At 35.0% G+C, this 21,588-nt stretch overlaps 1 pseudogene; it reads right to left on the bottom strand.

Moving 5' to 3' along the window:
• Positions 1-386: 386 nt before the first annotated feature.
• The window catches only part of LOC129502276 (40S ribosomal protein SA-like), a 179,117-nt pseudogene continuing 157,915 nt past the window's right edge, over positions 387-21,588 (bottom strand).

The raw sequence follows: 21,588 nt of genomic DNA, 5'->3' as shown, positions 1-21,588 counted from the left end.
ACTAATTATTTTTCTAGACATCCCAAAATAGACTAGCAACAATTGGAATGGATAATATTAAGCACTTAAACATATGCCAGTGAAAATCCTCGAGAGGTTTCTGCATTTAATAAGAGTGGATAATATGGATTACTGTTTTATTATATAATAGTTTTGTAGTACATCTCTCATCTGTTTAGGCAAGGAAATGAAGAGAAAAGAGTAACTCTAATAATAACTTTTTAAACATTGACAAAGTATAATAAATTATTTTCCTTCAGATAAAACTCACAGAATTTATAAAGTTTGCTTAAGAGAACAGAATCGACTAACAGTATAATATGAACAGTAACACATAAAACAAACAAACCTTCTGTTATCTACAAAACTAACTCCTGTTTGATTTCTTAGACCTTACACATTTCAAAGTCATATTTTGCTTTAGAAGATATGATCAAATACATTTTCACAGGAACAGGAACAAGTTTGCACTACAGATATTATGAAGACATATAGAAATGCTTAATCATTTAAGGCAAATCACAACTCTATCTGTAGCATAAAACCAACATATGGCTTTGCCTTAAATTGTGAAAATTCTGTGTATTTCTTTATTTCCTTTACTTTTCAGCTGGAATGTTAATAAATTCGAAGAAGCCAGTATTGGTTTACATAGCCATTTAAAATATTTGCAAGCTTCATAACTAAAGGCTGTCTCTTTTCTAATTTTTCTCTATGGTCACTAGATGTTGCTCAGAATGCTGACTGGGGCCAATCAGGAATCTTGAGAATCCTTGTTTTGGCAGAGGCATACAGTGCCAGCCAGACGTAAGGGCATGAGAGGCTAAAGAAAGCTGTCTGTAATTCAAATCCTGCAAAAATACAGGTCTTGGGACCATACTAAGCATTTTCTTAAAATGGCAAGGAACTATTCCCCATCTAACATGATAAAAAGAGCTGGGCATTTCCAATGAGAAGGGACTATGTTTCCTATCTCCGATATCTATTCTTTTCTTCCTAGAACATTTTTAAGAGAACATGACCTGGATAACTGGATTGTTCTCCAGAGACTATCAATTATTCTAGGAAGAAACAAATGGAAGAGAATAGTACTGGAAAAAGAAGGAAAACTCACATTCAGTTTCAAACTTATTTTTTTTATAGTAACAAATGTCACCACAAAGAGAAATAAAAGTAATATTCCCTTAACTTATCAAATATGCATTCCAGCTACGATATTTAATCCTTAGTCTGTCAGGGGAGTATAGAATAAATTATACTAACTCTGATGTCACTAAGCGATCAGACTTCAGAAAATTGCTTTACTTCTGTGAGATTCAAATTCTCATAAGCACAATATAGATAATTTACTTCAGAGGAATATTAGATACAAATGTGAAAATAGATGTGTTTGTCATAGAAAAAAACTGTAAACATATAGCTGTTGGATTTCTTTATGCCTGAATGGACTTTGCAAGTCCCTCTTGGAATGATTTTCTGAATTTGGAAGCCTTACCATTAGTCTGAGAAAGATGTTGATTCACTGCCATCTGTAGTTAAAATTCACCAGACCATAGAAGTGCCTTGCTATACACGCAATAGTCCAAACAACTAAATTGCTAATATTTTGTAATATAGACTACCATTTGAGTAATGGGAAATACACCATATTTTAATTCATGAAGTGATGATTCTTAATGCTTTTTGTGGCATATATTTCAATATGAGAATCTGATGAAACTGCAGACTTCCCATTTAAAAATGTGCTTTTCTATATTTATAGATAATTTGTTTTGAAGTTCCAATTTCAAGATTCCTCTCGAAGCCCACCTACCAATAGTAACAGCCTTCCTACAAAGTTATAGTGGATACATAGCCTCATATTTATTCTAGGCTCCATTATTAATATGGAAATCAGGGTTAGTCTTTTTTTTTTCTAATTCTTTTAAATTGGTTCCTTTGAAATGAGGTCCTGTTAATCATGTGCTATACTCATAAGAGTAGTCTGAAAACGCTAATGATCATAAAACGTTCAAAGAACTTCAGAAAGTATCATTCTAACCTTTTATATAACTAATTAGAGTTTTACTTCTCTAGAGTCCACTATGATTCTGCTGTTATAGTAATTAAATTATACTCCGGAAACAGACAAGCAAACAATCCCCAAAGCTTACAGTATCCTGCTTGATTCAATACAATTTAATAGGACAATATACACATTTGAAATATAAGTCTCCATTTCACTTCTTAGTTTGCTTTGAATTTCACTTAAATAAGTTTTTACCCACTAGAATAAAGTAATGCAACCATTTCCAACAACTTTACTTTTCTCATAATCTCAGTGTATTGCTGCTGTTGCTTTCTTAACTGGGAAAATAAAAAAAAATCTACATCAAAACAGAAATTGTGTTTGAATCCACATTATAGCGCTATTAAGAAGAGAAGTACTTGGGGAACTTGAGGAGATATTCTAAAGTGACTTTTCAATAAAGAAAACACTACTTGAACTATATTGTCTTATTTAAAGCCAAGTGATAGAGTTGCTAAAAGTAGAATGATTTTATCTCCAAAGTTCAAACCTGTGCTCTTGTGTCTTGGGCATTTTAAAACCTTCCCTGTGCCAGTGGGAAAAAACGAAAACAATAATGTTATAAAAATGATAGAACTGTTGTAAAGTGTAAATGAAAAAATGTATGGGGCACTTGAGTAGTTCAGTGGTTGAGTGTTTGCCTTTGGCTCAGGTCACAATCCCAAGGTCCTGGGATCTGCATCGGGCTTTCTGCAGGGAGCCTGCTTCTCCCTCTGCCTGTGTCTCTGCCTCTCCCTTTGTGTCTCTCATGAATAAATAAATAAAATATTTTTTAAAAGTATGTGTATCTGTGTGCATGTATCATTTAATAATTTTAGCTAGTTATCTTAAACATTCACAAAATGAGTTATTTTGAGATTTTTGTATACTTATATCATTATTTCAATATTAAATATATTAATCAGCAATTAATTTACTTAAACTATCTGTCACATTTAAAGTAAAATATATGCTTCCATCATCCTCCTAACACAAAGTCACATACAAAAGTTTAAAAAGCGTGCCTGTATAATTAAAACAATCCTATATAATACATGTTGAAATAACTTTCCAGGACCAAAGTGGAGCCCCTCTTGCCCAAAGGGACTTGTCAGGAAACTGAAACTTTAATAATTTTTGTGTCCCTGTAAATGCTCTGTTTGAGCAGATATACAGTGTAACTAGTTAGACAATCCCCAAACACCAAGATAGCTCTGGGCTTTCTCATCCCAAACAAGGTTGACTATGTGGCTCCAGACAATCAGATTTTTTTTTCTCTTTTTCTCTTCCTCATACATAATTCTCTATTGTAAAAAAGGGTCCTGATTCACGCCCCATTTTTCAATTCTCCCAAAGGACTCTCCCAAAGTGTTTGTACCACTTAAATTGTCTTCTGAAATCATTTTTTTTTAAACATTTTCTGGTGATGAGGATGGGATCCTAAGCTAACTGCTAATAGCCTGAAGGACGAGACACATGCAAAGTCGTGCTGAACCCTTTCAGTTGGCTGTCCCTCAGGTCATCACTGAGGGTCATGGGTAAGTCACTGTTAGATTTGAACTCTACTTCCTTGGCTGTAACTCTCCAATCCAAACAAACTTTATTTAAAAATATTTATATAATATATAATACAGGTAGTTCCCAGAAAGATTTTGGGATCCCTAAAGGTTCCAAGAAAGTTATTTTCCAGAGTCCCCAGTGGGTGGCAACCATTAGCGGATCTTTAAGATTCCAAAGTGACTTCATTCATAGAATGTCATTGCAAAGGGCTATGGAAAAATGAAAGACACAGGAGGTACCTAAAGCAATAGACTTGCAAACACTGATGTTACCACTACTATTTCCTCTATCTGTTAAAGTGACTGTGTGTCTAGCAAGGAGCAAGGAGTTTCATAGGTACTAAGATCTCTTATATTTAATTAAATGTTTACAAATAAATTATTTAACAATGCCTAATAATCCCAAAGTTATTGATCAGGACTGATATTTATACTAGATTTGATGTGTCCACTCTTTTAATCTCATTAGCAGGTTTTAAAATAAGGTTTTAAAACTTACATTGTTAGTGCTTTTTTCCTTTAAAAATAAAATTCACAAGGATACAATAAAAATCCTCACTTTGCTAACATAAAAAATGAGATCAATTTATATTGTTTTTAAACTTTTCCTTCAATTTGTGTTGTTTTCCTTTGATATATTGGGAAACCTCCTCATGTTGGTACATATATAGAATTTACAGAAAACTTTTGGTTATTTGATATTTATCCCATCTAATCTTCTAAGGGAATAATTTGTAATGATTTCAAGCAGTTTATTTCCTATATCATATTCAATATCATTACACAAGGAGATGTATTCAGTGAATTGAGGTTTTTTTTTCCCTAGATATTTGGTGCTCTAAAATAGAATATCAATATTTTTCTAAGGCAGGCCATCTGAGCATGGTTTTGTTTGTTCCTTAATCTATTGTTTTGATTTTAGAATGTAACAAGTGAGTGTGGCAGAAAAATGTATTTTGAAATATTAATAATTACCTTTCTCCAGGATTTAGTTTTTTTTTTCTTTTTCATTAGGCTATTCTGTGATTTCAGAGAAATGATGTGACAGCAGAAAATAGAAGCAGAAGTGGCGGTGGGTGGAAACCAGGTGTAGGCTAGATTCTACTCTTCAGAGGCCTAGATTCTTTCAGAAAAACAAGAACAAAAAACTTTTAACAAAAGATGGAAAGGTCAATGTTGAATAAGAGCAAGACTTCCCGGGTGCACTCCTTCCTTTCTCTAGCCCCTCCACACTCTTGGGGAGAAGCGATGATTCAGAGAAGTAGTGGATTGGGAAGGGCAGACATGTAGGCAGACACATGGCTTTGAGGATAAATGGTAGTTTCTTGAACACCATCCTGACCTGAGCGATCACAATGATCCTCACATCCTCTAAAGTGGAGGGACAAGTGAAAAGATAACAGATTAAAAGAACAATATGATGGAGACCAAGGCTATGTTGGCCCTAAAAAGATCCCTAAGGAAGATGGAAACAGTGATATTAGGCAAATTAAGGCTTCAATACTGCAAAGAAATGAAATATTGATCCATATTTTTTAAAGACAAATAACATGCTTTCTATTCTCTAGGTCTTTGGACTAAGAACTTTCCTATTATATAAACTAATTCTTATGCTTCCCCTAAGTGAACTTGAATCCTAATATGTTATTTGTGTCATTTATTTAAACTGTATAAATTGTGCCATTTTGATAGCTCAATCTACTGATAAAGCAATTTGCAAGTTTATAAATAATCAGGAACAGCATCTTTGCAAGAGGCACTAGAGTACTAAAAAGTGTCCTAGATTCAGGAGAAAAATAATGGTGAAGAAGATATATGGATTGAAAGCACAACAAAAGAGGAGCACCAGAGTGGCTCAGTGGTTAAACACTGCTCTTGGCTCAGGTCATGATCCAGGGGTCCTGAGATCGAGTCCCTTATCAGGCTCTCTGCAGGGAGCCTGCTTCTCCCTCTCCCTCTGCCTATGTCTCTACCCCTCTCTCTGTGTCTCTCATGAATAAATAAATAAAATCATTAAAAACAAAAAAGCACAACAAAAGAATGTTCATTTTCTTCTACTTTGGAAAACAATTTAAATTAAGAAACTTATATTAAGTGTCAATAAGTACAACAGCCTTTTTTAAAATTTTCTAGGTTTGATTTTAAAAATTAGTAATGATAATATCTTGTGTCTTCGTTTTATAAAATAACTTCTTTGCATATTTAACTACACATAACAATTATTTTCATTATAACTAAAAGCAGACACTAAACTTTTTATATGATTTTGTAAAATTTATATTTACAAAATCTCACACAAATATGATGATGATGATGATTATATTGATAATAATACCCTTTCGGATACTCACCTAATCAATTACCAATGTGAACTTAAACTACCAATTTTTTTAGTGTATATTCTTTTGTTTCGATTTACCGGTAAGTTGAAGGGTATAGAATGACTAACTTTGTGGCTTTAATGAGCCAGCAAACTGGCCAATGCCTTGTAAGCCTAAATTTTCATCATGCATGTGGACTGCTCTGCCTCACCTCCTCCAAAAAAATGGAGTGCTGAGAATTCAAAGCCCAGGCTGCATTTATGTCCTAACAAAGTCCTATGTTGCTGAACCAAGAATCTCATGTGTTTTCTAGGTATCCATGATTCTTTGGCAAATTGTTAGCATACAAATAGCATATATATATCAGATGCTTAAAACTTCTTGCCACTGCATACATCAGCATTTTATCTAGTAACAATTCCCTTGTTTTTCTCTGAGGAACAGTCTCCTCTTCATTTCCTGTGTATATTTTTCAGGTGAAAAAACTTCACCCAGCTAAACAGAGAATATGCACCTCAGCTGTGGACATTGAGAGCACTGGAGTTTATTGAACAAAGAAATTCAGTTAATTAAAAGATTATGACAGGACTTAAACTACTGAAAGTAAGGTTTAGACTTCTGCTCAAATACTTTTTCAACTATATATATTTTTTCTATTGTATCTTTATTAAATTGGTTATTAGGAGGAATCATGATTTCCTGTGTTTCTATTTCTTTACCTATACAATAAAGATAATGTTAGTTTCTACTTCATGGAAAAATTGTGAAAATGAAATGAGTTAATTCATGTAAATTCTTTACAAGAGTGCCTGGCATGTTGGAAGCACTCAAAGATTGACTCTGTAATTGTACAAATTGTAATTTGAACATTGTAATTTTATTTGTACAATTATAATTGTACCTCTGAGATTGTAAACCAAGAGGAGTAGATACCACATGGATTGACATTCATTGACAGTGAAACCAAGCAGAGTAGAAATGGAGAAGAATCTGTCCTGGGGAAATTATTTGAATCTCAGATTTAATCTGTTAGAAGCTCATGGATCCTGAGTTCTGTACACCAATAAATTCCACTCACATTTTTTCAAAGCACTTTTGACTTAGATTTTGTGTCACTTGCATCTAAAATAATTCAATACTAAGGAACAACATGAAAATAAACGTACTTACAATTCAGAATAAACTGAGTAATAGCAGGGTGATTAAAAGTAAGGACCCCTATATTTTGGTCCAATTATATATAAGTGAAACATATTTAGTTGCTCTGACTTGCACTTTTGAAGTTCTATCATGTATCGTTCACCTGTGCTGCATAGCAAACAACTGCAAATTTAAGAGGCTTAGAATAACGCTTATTTCTTGCTCACATTACAGACTGATGATCAAAGACAAGGATTGGCTCAGTTTAGCTGTCTCAAATTGTCTCTCTTCCAAAACTCAAGCTAAGGGAGTAGTGCTCATGAGGAACATGCCCTTTTTTTTTTTTTTTTGGCAAAGGGCAAGAGGTAAAGAAGGTGAGTGGAACCACCCAATTCCAGTGATATATTATGCTGTTATGTGACACATAACATAAAATGCATATATGGCATAGAGTTTAATGGCTCAGATCTCATGGACTAGCACAAGTTACAAGACTGAGACATCATCAATGGGACAAAGAAGTATAATTATTCCCTGAAAGCATAGGCAAGCCATTTGGTGGTAGTGGTGTGATAACCCTCTAGAGAGGTATAGGGAATGAATGAACATAATAATATCTGGAATATTAAAGTATTTGTTAGAAAAAAGAATTTGGGGGTATAATGCTTTTTGCTTTCAGTTTCAATAACATTATATAAAAATGTTATCATATCAGACTTAAGCTGTCCTATTTCGATGTAGATGGAGTTGGTAGGAAGTCCTTTGTCTCTATTGTCTGCAATTTAAAATGGAGGGAAGAATTATTTTCTAGACCAGAATTAGTTTCAATTGTAATAGAGGAGTGTAAAACTAGAGATAGATTGCAACTTAGAAGAAAATTTTTCTTTTCTGTGTTTTAAAGCTTCTCTTTTAATGTGCTTTTTATGTTGAAAAAGGAACACTTTTCTCTATTTTAAAGAGGCAGCTACAAGGCAAGGGCAGCTTGGATCTGCAGCCCATATCATTATTATGAGTTGTCCAGAGGCTGAAGCCAGGTGAGACCTAGCAGAAAGATTAATCTGATAGATAATGGTTATTAAGCATTTAATATATGTTAGGCAGTGTAGTGTTCTAAACATTTTATATGCATTAAATAATTTATTCAGTATTGCAATGTCATAAGTTGGCACTATTAACATCCTCCTTGTGTGGATAAGGAGGAGCTTGTTTAAGTAACTTGTACAAAAGTACCTGGTTGGGAAATGATGGAGCTGGATTCAAGCCTAGCAGGCATTAACCAGTGAATACACTACTATCTTAAAGGACAAAGAGTATCAACAGCTTGCTACTGTGTTTCTGAAATCCCCAAACAGGTTCTGGATTCCAATATTGTATTATTGCTTTAAAGAAATTTTGGAAAATCAAGAACAAAAGCACAAACTGAGCAAATTTTTCCCCTCCATGCTTCCATCACATGAGTTGTGAAAGACCACATCTGTGCCCATTACTCACTTCCAGATTTCAGATTACATTTAGCAGGGCTCATTGGGGAGTATATCAGGAGCTTCACTTATATATGTAGAAGTCAGGAGATGTCACATTCAGTGACAAACTCAGAGCAAACTCTCTCCTCCACTCTACAACTATAGGAATGAAGAAGGTCCTGGTACTCAACCTGCTTCTGAGAAATCCATCCCTAATTCTGAGCCTCTTCTTATCACTACTTGCCTAGGACCATCAAGATTATCCACAGTGTTCTCTCTATTCTGGTTTCTTTTAGTTACAGTGGAAGTGTAGTCACCTAGCAAGCTATGATCTTTATATTCCCATATAATTTTGTTTTTCCTCTGGGCTGGATCAATACCTTAAAAATTTTGATCCAATGGGAGCTCTGGAACTCACAGTCTTTAATAAAATCCACTTATCTCTCTTCTCTCTACCATTTAATCTTCAATTTATAAACTTCTTTATGAAATTAAAATCCTGGAATGATTGTTGATCTCAATTTCTCTTCTATTATTTTCTATTAAACTCGTTTTGATGAGATCTCTTCCTTCCCACCCCACATACACCCTAGGGAAATCATTCTACTCAAGATTAACTATATCCTCCACAATGTTTATATGGTCAATTCTTAATATTCATATTACTTGACTTAACAGTAATTTTTGACACTGCTTATCTTTGAAATCCTTTCTTTATTAGGCTTATGGGAAACACACTCTTTTGCTGTTCTTATTTTTAACGAATTATCCTTTCTATCTCTTTTTATGTGCCTATTTTATCCCCGTAATATTAGTCTTTGGATATAATTTTAAATATTATCATTATATTATTAATTCTAAACTTTGTGTCTCTAGAACAGACATCTCCCCTAAACTACAGTCTTGTGAAGGCAGATTCCTAGTCAATATTTAATTTCAGTTTCCAAAAGATATCTAATATCTGGTATATCCAAAGTATCTTCTCCTAAAATTAGCTTTTGGACGATCTTTCTCTTCTCAGTCCATGGGAATTCCAACTTACTCAAAATACTAACTTCAAATACTAACAAATACTAACCAAACTCCAAACTTACAAAAAGATGGTATCAAAATATTAATATCAGACACAATGGATTATATGATAAAATGTTTTATGAGACCAAAATAGTCATTACTTAAGCATAAAAGGTAAAAAAATCACAACAAAGGTATACCATGAATGTTTATACATTTCACTTAGTCTCCACACTGACACATTAAGCAGAAAATGACAAGAAAAAGAAAGAAAGAGAAAGGGAGAGTAGGAAAGAGAGAGAAACAGAAAGGAGAGAGGAAGAGAGCGGGGGAGAAAGGACAGAGAGGAAAGAAATATGATTTATACAACATAATATAAGCTTAATTTAGTAGTCTTATATAAACATACCTCCTCCAGGAGAAATATTATTTTAAAAACCCAATCACTAATTGAATTTAAATAAAAAAATTAAAAGAATAAAAAAGAAAAACCTGATCACTAACTACCCTAAAGAAATAGAATTGTAAAATACAAAAGAAGTATACAAAATAATAATGTATGATCATACTTCTCTAAGCATATCAAAATAATAGCAAGGAATAAAAAATTTTTTAAAGAATCTGTATTTTTTCAATAATTAGAAAATATGGTTCTAACTAATACATGGCCACTAATCACTAATCACTATGGTCACTATCACTAATACAGTGATAATCACATTGCATATTATAAAATATTCAAAACTGGACAGCAGATAAAATACTACATTCCCTAGCTACACAGTTAATGCACTTGGATAATGCATTTGGATGAAACCTATGACTTTAATATATAAGTTGGAGTCAGATATTTTCAAAAAAGACAATCTAGTTAGAAAAGATTAGAAAAGTAGGGAAACCAAAGAATATAGCATGAATGGAACAACAACAACAAAAACAGAAATAAATAATAGCAACAATGAATAAAAAGTTTTAAGCAGTTTTTTGAAAAAAACTAATACCAAGAGAAAACCTCAACTGAGAATGTTCAGCATAAAATTGAGAATACACACAATGCGGACAGTCCTGGTGGCTCAGCAGGTTTAGCGCTGCCTCCAGCCCAGGGCGTGATCCCAGAGACCTGGGATCGAGTCCCATATCAGGCTCCCTGCGTGGAGCCTGCTTCTCCCTCTGCCTGTGTCTCTATGAACAAATAAATAAAATGTTTTTTAAAAAAGAAAATACACACAATGATATGCCAAAAAAGGGAGACTAACTGTAAATGAGATAGAGATTAAAGTAATATATTAACCGTCCCGATATTCTAAAAAATACATTTTTAGTCTTGTGGAAAGTACCTATTACCAAATTGACTCTATTAAAAATGGCTGAAAAAAATTAAGGAATATGAAACACAAAATCATAAATTTTCCACAGTAAAGACACAATAAAGGTACTACCCCAAGATAATTTAATCATTGAGTTTTAGCAACTCTTCAAGAATTATATGTCTTTCTTATCAAATGGGGGAGGGTAATGCACCATAGCATTCACTTCAACAACACATAAGGACTCAGAAAACATAATTCAAATCTATTTTTATTAAAATTTAAGTGCAAATATCTTAGATAAAATATCCTAGGATCCCCTAACTAAATCCAGATGCTTAAATTATTTATGTTTGTGTTACATAGATTCAACATGTGTGCATGTACCTTCTATCTCTTTATCATTAGGATATTCCCCAAAAGTGATGAAATTTCATCATCAGAACAGGTATTAACATAATTCACTGCATAATTACAGGATAACATAATCATGATCATAGATGCAAAATAAATTTGATATTATTTTAATCTATAGTAAAATAATTTTAGGTACCTTTAATTAGATTTAAAATTGTTTACAATGAATATGTAATAAATCATACAAAAAACCATAGTGGGAAAATGTTAGGAGCATTTCCTTTGTAAAGATGTACAAAAAAATAATGGCAACTCTGGTATTTTATTCAAAAGTATAATAAAGTCCCTAGGCAATGGAAAAGAAAAGTAATAAAAGCAAAATAATTAAAAGGAATGAAACAAAATCACTCTAGGCAAATGTTAAAATGCACACAGATGACTCTTGAAGCCTCTACAAAAAATATTTAAAGTCATGTAAAATTTCAAACCAACCATGCTGCGTTCATTTTGTGGGTGCACTTTGTGCTGTGCTTCCTGCTGGTGACTTGACACCACCATCGCTCGGCTGATCCCTGGGAACTGGTTATTAATATTAATATTAATATTCTGGTTATTTCCCAGAATAACCTTCCCCTTAATGTGTCATGTTCAAGTGCACTAATGAGAAGCACTCACAGATTCAGAAGCCTGAAATGAAGTGGCAACCAACAGTTTTAGACTGCCAAAACGTCAGTTTCTGGTGGCTACTACAGGATCAGAAAGCATCTCTGGCTGTCCTCCTGCTACATCTTTCCCATGACTGGTGACTCTCCATCACTATGCTTATCCCAGTGCTTCAGTTTAACATTGAGTTTTTTTTTAAAGACCACTTTTTTAAAGCAGGTTTAGGCTAACAGCAAAATTGAGAGGGATGTATAGAGAATGATGTTTTCACCCATTCTCTAGCTACAGCTCTTCCCACCTTGCTGCCCCGTTTTCTACATTAAACCCATTTGCGTATCACCTGATTCTATTTTTTCTGACTGATGTGCATACCTACATGATGACATTACAAATAAATGGCCTGGAAATATAAATACCAACATCAAGATACTGGCTATTTCAAGGAAAAGGGGAGGGAAGTGGAATTAGCAAGGGATACAATGGCAAATTTCAGTTGTGTCACTTTTATTTATTAAGAAATATAATCTGAGGAAAGTACAGCCACTGAATTAAAACTTGTTAAAGCTGTATTAGGTAAATCAAGGAGTGTTAAAGACGTGAAAAGTTTTATGCATTATTCAAGATTTTTAAAATATTTCCTTAAATAAAAAGTTGCAGGGCAACCCGGGTGGCTCAGCAGTTTAGCGTTGCCTTCGGTCCAGGGCGTGATCCTGGAGACTGGGGATCGAGTCCTATGTCAGGCTCCTGCATGGAGCCTGCTTCTCCCTCTGCCTGTGTCTCTACCTCTCTCTCTCTCTCTCTCTCTCTCTCTCTCTGTCTATGAATAAATAAATAAATCTTTTTTTAACAAAGTTGCAAACTGGTCTTTTTACCTGAGATGCTTTCCAATATTTCTTTTTAAGTCATCAGATTTCTTGTTTAACTTACTCAATTATGGGCCAGAAAAGTATAATTATATTGATGACTATGACTGATATAAAACACTAAAATTATCATCATCTGGGCTGACATTAGGTGTCTAGACACTTTGCCGTTAAAATGATATATTATTAGTTTCAGAGGATTTCATGAATGAACTTGATTTCCATTTCAAATTCAAATTTTTAGTCAACCATAACATATTACAGCAATGTTTGCTATATCATCTCTTTGAAGTGCTATTTAAAAACTATCTTTGAAGAAACTTGAAATTTGAGTCTTAGTTGAGAGATGAGTGCATCCTCATGCTTCTCCCAAATAGATATCATATCACTAGGTTCCTTCACCATACTAACTTTACACTGAAAATGAAAATGAGAAACCTGTTCAAATGCTAAGCTGGCCAAATTATGCAACAGCTGTCTAATAAACTCTTCACAAAAGAAAGAATATGAGCATTAGTTTGAAAAGTTCATTTAGGGGCAGCCGGCTAGCTCAGTTGGTACAGACAACTCTGGTTTTAGGGTCATGAGTTCAGGCCCCAGGTCGGGTATATACCTTACTGAAAAATAAAATAAAAAAGTTCATTTATGGTTTTCAGAGAATGATAAAATATTTTTATGAGTTTTATAACTACTATGTGTTTATTGAGACAAGAAGTATTAATACAGAGTGAGAGCATTAAAAGCCATTTAAAACCTAAGCCTAGGGGATCCCTGGGTGGCTCAGCGGTTTAGCACCGCCTTCGGCCCAGGGCGTGATCCTGGAGACCCAGGATCGAGTCCCACATCGGGCTCCCTGCATGGAGCCTGCTTCTCCCTCTGCCTGTGTCTCTCATGAATGAATGAATGAATAAATAAATAAATAAATAAATAAATAAATAAATAAATAAAATATTTAAAAAAATTAAAACCTAAGCCTATTATGGTAGTCTTGGTCTTAATCCTAATGCCCCTACCCACCTACCATCATTTTTTCAGGTGCTAATAATTAGCCCCCATATCCTCAACAGGTCTCCCAAAGAAGCCCCATGTATTGTTACCTAAAATTGCAAATAAACTTTTTTTTTTTAAATGCTTCCTGATGGAAGACCTGAAAGACCATGAGAGCTATTTAAGAGGTTTCAGTCGTTAGCTATATATTAAGCCGATCTTGTGAACGGCTTAATGTAAGATTCACGCATAATCATACTTCATGTGAACATAGTGGGGTAACTCAAAACTTACTTTCATAAGTACCTGGAAGAACTGCAAATAGAACTTGCCTTCTCTGGGGCTTGAGATTAGGAGACAAATTGTCTTCCTCTCTCCAGAAATACTTCTAGATAGCTTTTTGACAATTTCCAGAGTGGGAGAATGGGATCTATAGTTTTGCCCCTGAGAGAATCTGAGAATTGCAGTTTGACCCCTTTACCTCTTTACCTTCTTCCTCTGCTCAAGATATTAAGAGTCAGTGGACTGGCATCAGACCACTCAAGCTCTCCTCACTCATTCAAAATCTCAAACAGCTTAGACGTTTGTTACACCATATGCAGCCACTCTGTAGAAAGTCTCACTTCATAGCCTGAATATCAGAAGTGATAGAGACATTTAAAGGAAAATCTTATGGTTGAAGAGTAGAGAAATTAAGAATTTTGCTTCTTTAAAACAACATGAATAGTATTAAAAAGAATCTTGAAAGAGCTGAAAGTGATTATGTAGAATAGAAATACTACACTGAACTGAGAAAAAAATGGAACTTCCAGTAAATAAGATCTGGTCTCTGAGTAGAAGTGAGCAGAGGGATTTGGGATATGCTCACTGAGTGTAGTAAGCCATCCTGTACTATAGTGCTAAGTATATAGTATCAGGAACTGCAAGAATTTGGTCATTTATAAAAAAATTATTTTATGTCTATAATGTCCCAGTCACTGTGTTGGACTAGGGGCCTGTGGAAAAAGCTCTTGAAACAGTATATATAAGCAACAACAAATAAGTAAATACTCCTCCAATATAATATGATAGTGTGTAAATGGATTATGCATAAAGAGAAATTAGCAAAATTCATTTAATCTTTGAATTAAAATGAAAATCTCAGTGTGCTGTTTCTTCAGTTTATGATTTAATTTGAATATCATATGGAAGAAGCTACTGAACACATCTGCTAGGTTAATTCTATTTGTAATCTTGCTAACTTTTAGATTGACAGATATATAGAAAGTCTGGGCAATCAGAAACATGGGTAACTAGTGACAGAAACTGAAATATCTAATGTGGTGTAGACTGTTCAGAATAAAATGAAGAAAGCCAAATTCTCCATTTTATAACCTGATAAAAGTTTTTTTTTTTCTTTTCTTTTTTAACTGCAGCACTAACTCTTCATTCTATGGAGATAAAAGATTCTCACAGATCTGACTTAACAATTTGTGAGATTTTTTTTATTCTTGGACTTCTTTATTAATGTATTGTGTAAAATAATTTGTGACAATTAACTTCTGTAATAAATGTCTCCTATAGAAATAACCATTCCTTTCTTCCCACTCATTCACTGAATGGGTGACTGCTGTAGGTCAGAAAGAATCATTATCTCCTATTTTGTAAGAGACCTACAATTTCTTTCACTTACAAATCATTTACGGCTACTATTACATTCTTACAAGGAATATTGCAACTCTTGTTCATTCTGCACTGAGACTGCTGCTATGACTACTATTAATGTTGTTATTTTATATCCTGAGTGAAGAAACCGGATTACCACACAGATGATTGTTTTGTTTTGTGCTTGGTTTTATTTATTTTATTTTATTAGAAACTTTATTTTCCACCAACTTTATTTCCATTTTGTTTGCCTTTGTAGAAGAGTGGCTTAAGAACACTCCGTGGTTTTCCTACCCATTCAGTGGCCTGAGCAGTGGGAGCTGTGGGCCAGTCCTCAGTGGCAGGCCGAGGGCCCCAGTCTTCAGTAGGGACCTGTGGAATGGGCACAGAGGACACCTACTCACCTTCTGACCATTCTGTGACTTCTGGTTGAGTAGCAGTGAACTCAGGTGCTGGAGCAGTTGATTCACCCTGAAATTCCTCCTCAGTCATAGCCCTTTCAGCAGAAGCCTGCTATTCCTTTTCAATCTCCTCAGGATCTCTGTAGAATTAGAGGTCAGGCACGACTCCCATGAGTATTCACAGGAAATGGTGCCTTGCGTGTGCAGAACGTCCCTGGCCAGCATCCACCACATCAGATCTACTGAGTGAGCTCCCCTATTGCTCACACAGGATGGCAGTGTTCACACATGCAGAGGAGAGTCTGTGTTACACTGAGCAGTGGTAGGCAGGTTCACATAAGACACCTCTGTGAGAGGCCGGTGGTCAGTCCTGGCATCAGTAGCCACCAGAAGTCTGAGCTCCCAGAAGGCTGTCTGGATCTGGTTGATGCAAGTTACAGGGGGTGAAGTGGCCAGTAATAGGAGTGGCTCCAGCAGCAGCAGCAAACTTCAGCACAGCTCCCTAGCCAGTATTCCTGGATGTTAGGAATCTGACATTGGCTGGGTTTTCAATGGCAACAACGACGTGAGCTCCATGCACCTCCTCCTTTGCAGAGGATATATAGTTTCCATCACTTTTCCTTTTGCAGATGTACTGTTCCATTTGGAAGTCAAGGTTGATGCCACCTAGGTGGGTTGCTGCTGCAAGGAATTTGAGAACATCCTCCTCCTTCATTTGCAAGATACCAAGGGCTCCAGATATTGTGAAAGTTTCTCTTTAAGTTATGGTGGTAACCCAGAACAACCTGGTATGTGGAGAGGCTATTTTGGTTTATTTTAAAGGCAGCAATGTCAACATTTCTAGTAATGTGGATTGTCAAGTTCCTTTTTTTCTTAGGGTCATCAGTGGTTGGGACACATAATCTGCGGGACTTTGTTAGATTGCTTCAGAAGATAAATCAGAAAAAGAAGCATCTCAGGCTTCTTGCCATAACAAATCATGATAGAAAATGGAGAGATTATTTGGTCTCTCAGGGATAGTCATCAAGAGAGGCGACACAAGCTCCTCTAACATAACTTCCCCTTTGCAAAAAAAATTCCACCATCTCTTTGTCTCTCCGTCTCTTATAAATATTACAAATATAATGTTTGCAGAAACCAATACACAGTGTACATAAAATTATCGAATTTTACTTTGTAAACTGACAAACTGATTTGACTAACACCTTTACATTCAAAAAGTATTTTTTGTATTAGTTCAGACCTAAACATTCTGGGGCCTACTATACAGATAATTAGTTCTTATCCCCTGGTATCAGCCTTAATAGATTTTAAGTACTTCCAATTTTAGGCTTTTTTTGAAATATCTGTGAGACACTATTATACTTCTAAATCTTTTGTATTTTCCCTCATTTATAATCTCTTCATCTATGCCATATTCTGTTACTTGGGCTTCCTAGAACTTCATTTTTGTTTTCTTAGATCAAAAGTTGTGAAGATCGCAGAGTAGGTAACCAGAAATTTTAAGTATGATGGTCTTTTCTTAGACAAAGGAAGTAGAAGTGCTGACAAAGTTTAAAACTGTAAGGCTCAGGGCAGCCCTGGTGGCTCAGCGGTTTGGCACCACCTTCAGCCCAGGGCCTGATCCTGGAGACCCGGGGTCGAGTCCCATGTCGGGCTCCCTGCATGGAGCCTGCTTCTCCCTCTGCCTGTGTCTCTGCCTCTCTCTCTCTCTCTCTCTCTCTCTCTCTCTCTCTCTCTCTGTCTCATGAGTGAATAAATAAAATCTTAAAAAAAAAATGTAAGGCTCAGAGTCACCGATGATGAAAAAAAGAGTCTGTTAGGGTTAACTTGAGTTTATTCTGAAGGACAGACATGCCCTGCTGTGAACTTTGAATTTTAACTAGCAAAAATGAACAGCTGTATAATGATTTTAAGATTCTAAATAGGTAGGATAACTATGGCATTTGAATTACGGGAAGATATGTTTGAATGGCAAAAATACTACAAAGAAGGGTTGCCAAGAGAACTTGAAAGAGAAAAATGGTGGCTTGAAATAAATGATTTGAGATGGATGGTAGATAAAGAATGATTAAAATTGTACTCACTGCTTTGTTCTAGGTTCTGCAGAATACGGAGGCTGGGCTAAAAACTATGTGCTACTACTTCTCAGGTAGTACAATTGTGGGGGGCTGGGTTGAGAGTAAAAGACAGCAAGGTAGGAGGAAAGAAGAGCCAATAAGAGAGTAAAAGTCAGGTTGTGTGATGGTGCTGACAGAAAGACTATGTGAAGGGAAGATAAATTCATATGCAGATTAAGTATAGATTCCAGTATATGTACTGCTGCCCTATTCAAGGGGGGGGGAGGTATCTGAAACAGGTGACTTGACACTAAGTATATAACTAGTCTTTTTGAAGAATGATATTATCCTGAGATCTGTCATTAGTCTCTGCCATTGGCAGGTTAGTTGAATGACAGTAGCTGTAGCAGTTAGCTAATTCAGCCTATAAATGCTAGTACATTTATTATGGCACCCATGCACTGGTTCCAGTATTCACATAACTGTGATGTTTGTGGACCACTCCCCAAACTTGGGTGGGATAAGAAGAAAGGCTTACTGAAAGTCACAGCTTTAGTCATTTTTGTATGTATTACATGAAAAATAAAGATCCACATGCTTTTGCGCACTTTCATGGGTCTATTCATATTTCTTGTCTCTTCCCCAGAACTCTGAATTTTTACCTTTTTTTTCCCCTTTTCCAAATCCAGATAGTCAATCAAAGCTTTTAAATCTGTTCTAGGGATCATGTATAGTCATTCTTCTGGACACTTCTCATCCATAGAAAGTAACAATTAAGTGAGTATGAGTTAAAGGAAAGTCATTTGTATCTAGAGATAGGTGACATAGGCACAGAATTACCTGTTTATGTAATTTAAATATGCATTTGATCTGCTTGGGACAAAGTTCTACAGTGATGTTTCAATTTCACAGTAGATCTTTCTTATTTTGCCTGACATTATGTAAAAATGATACGATAAAACATACCACAAAATGGACAATTCCAGTAATATAGCCACTTGGTGTTCCCTAGCTAACAATAGTTCTTGCAAGGACCACAGTACCCCCTTCTCAATTCATTCCTTTTTTTTTACTGAGAAGAGTGTTATCTAGGCTTTTCTGAAAGATAAACTTGTGGTAGCTTATAAGTATCACATCCATTTCACCTTCCCTTATTCTCTTCTGAAGAATTTTATGGAAGTTACTCACAGTGTGCCATGAGATATCACTTGATGCTCAGGTATTGGAGGAGTTAGCTTTTGAGTGACCTAATTGTCATTGTCCCATGTAGTCCTAAGACAATAAACACCACACATTCTAACACCTTAGTTTCAACCTATACCTCATTCATATCATCACTGTCTTGATGAGTATCTCCTGGCTTCTGTTGAAATGGCCAATTCATAGCCTTATCAAATTTGGCCACATCCTTCATGTTCTCTCCTAAACAAGTTTTTTTTTTTTCCTTTCAATAGGATAGGATAAGAATTTCCCAAATTTTTAAGTTCTGCTTCTTTGTTATTAACAATTCCATCCTAAATGCATTTTTCTTGTCATATTTTACTATAAGCATTCAAGAGAAAACAGCTGCTACTTCAACACTTTGCTTAAATATTGCTTTAGCCTAACATCCAATTTCATCATTCTCAAGTTCTATCTTCTACAAGACTCAATTCCGCCAAACTTTTTGCCATTTCATAACAAAGAATCACTTTTCCCTAATTTCCAAGAACATGTTCCTCATTTCTGTCTGTAACCTCATCAAAATGGCCTTACCATCCATATGTCTACCAACATCTTGTTCACAACCACTTAGATATACTCCAAGAAGATTTTTTTCTCTATGCTTCTCCTCTTCTTCTGTGTTCTCATAAAAATTGCTTTTATTGGGATCCCTGGGTGGCGCGGTGGTTTAGCGCCTGCCTTTGGCCCAGGGCGCGATCCTGGAGACCTGGGATCGAGTCCCACGTCGGGCTGCCGGTGCATGGAGCCTGCTTCTCCCTCTGCCTCTCTCTCTCTCAATCTTTCTCTCTCTCTCTCTCTCTCTCTCTCTCTGACTATCATAAATAAATAAAAATTTTAAAAAATTACTTTTATTGTATATATATATAATTGTTCATTCGCAGCAATCTTTGCTTTCTCTAGCATGTACCTCCAAACTCTTCTAGCCTGTATCTTTTACCCGGTTCTAAAACCACTTTCACATTTTTAGATATATGTTACAGCAACACTCTGCCTCTCAGGACTAATATGTTTATTTTTTAGTGTTTTCCAGAGAAAGAGAACCATTAGGATATATAAAGAGATACAAGAGGAAATATACTACAGGAATTTTCTCATGACATTATGGATGCCAGGATATGCTACAACATGTTTGTTATAAGCTGGAGAAGCAGAAAAACCTTTGGCATATTTCAATGCAAGTTTGAAGGTACAAGAACCAGAAACTCCAATGTCTAAGGATAGGAGAAAATGGATGTCTTAGCTCAAGTAGAGAGAAAATTTGCCCTCCCTTTACTGATTTTCATTACTCAGTCTACTGATTCAAATGCTAATCTCTTCCAGAAACACCATCACAAGCACATCCAGAAATAATGTTTTACCTTCTATCCAGACATCCTTTGGCTCAGTCACATAGAATTAATCATCATAATTGGTTAATTTAGTTAAAAAACAGAATTGAATGACCTCTACTACCATCAATTTACCTTGTCTTGTCCACAACTATTTTCAGACATCATCAGGTGTAAACATAGGCATTGTTTCCTCTTTACTCATTCAATTTCTGCCATTAGTCTTGGTCTCCACTCTTTTATTCCATATCACTTTTTGTCTTTATGCTTTGCCTGATAATGAGAACTAAACCTGATACTCAAAAATAGCATGTGATTTGTCTACTCATTTAGAGAAAATATCTGATCTAGGAGTTGATCGCAAGCCACCTGAAATATATCACATTCAATGTGATAATATTACCAAGATTACTAGAAAGTTCATGTTATTGCATAGATCCTGTTGCCAAGTACAAATATCTTTTTCAATATAAATATAAAACTATAGCATTAGTAGTGTAAGCAAAAATGGGCTTTTTTTCTCCATAATCTAAAATCTTGATATAGAATATGGGTGGAATATATACATATATTCAAATCATATTATTGTTATGATAAGGATTCAAGAAAAATAGCTATTTTACTGATTTCCCTATTTCTAACATAATAAGAGTATATATGTGCATACTAGGCAACCATGTGTTGCATATAAATGATATTTTGCCTTGTTTTTCTGAATATATATACATACGCATGCATTTGTGTTTATTATACATGTTATTTATTATTAATTATTTTTGTTTAATATCTAGGTATTATTATTTTCAAGTCTTTAAGTAATCCTCATTTTTCTTTTTTCTTTAAGTTTTTATTTATTTATTCATGAGAGACTCAGAGAGAGAGAGAGAGAGAGAGGGAGAGAGAAGAAAGGCAGAGACACAGGCAGAGGGAGAAGCAGGGTCCGTGCAGGGAGCCTGATGTTTCTTTTATTTTCTTGAGTCAGAGCTAAGTTTAGAACCATAGCAGTTGCTTATTGTTAAAGTACTGATTCAAACAGAAGGTATTTGCATCCCCAAGAAATAAAATCAGATTGAAATAGCACTGAGGAAAAATTCTGGCACTATAGGTTGTCTAGTGAGATCATCAGAAATCTTTACATGCTTTCCACGGACTGTATTCTTTGGCCTTCTGAGATAGAGTATACACAGAAAATAAGAGAACTGAAATCTGT

This window comes from Nyctereutes procyonoides, unplaced genomic scaffold (assembly GCF_905146905.1).
Source record: "Nyctereutes procyonoides isolate TBG_1078 unplaced genomic scaffold, NYPRO_anot_genome, whole genome shotgun sequence".
Classification (NCBI taxonomy): Eukaryota; Metazoa; Chordata; class Mammalia; order Carnivora; family Canidae; genus Nyctereutes; species Nyctereutes procyonoides.
This window is presented reverse-complemented; position numbering and strand designations above follow the sequence as displayed.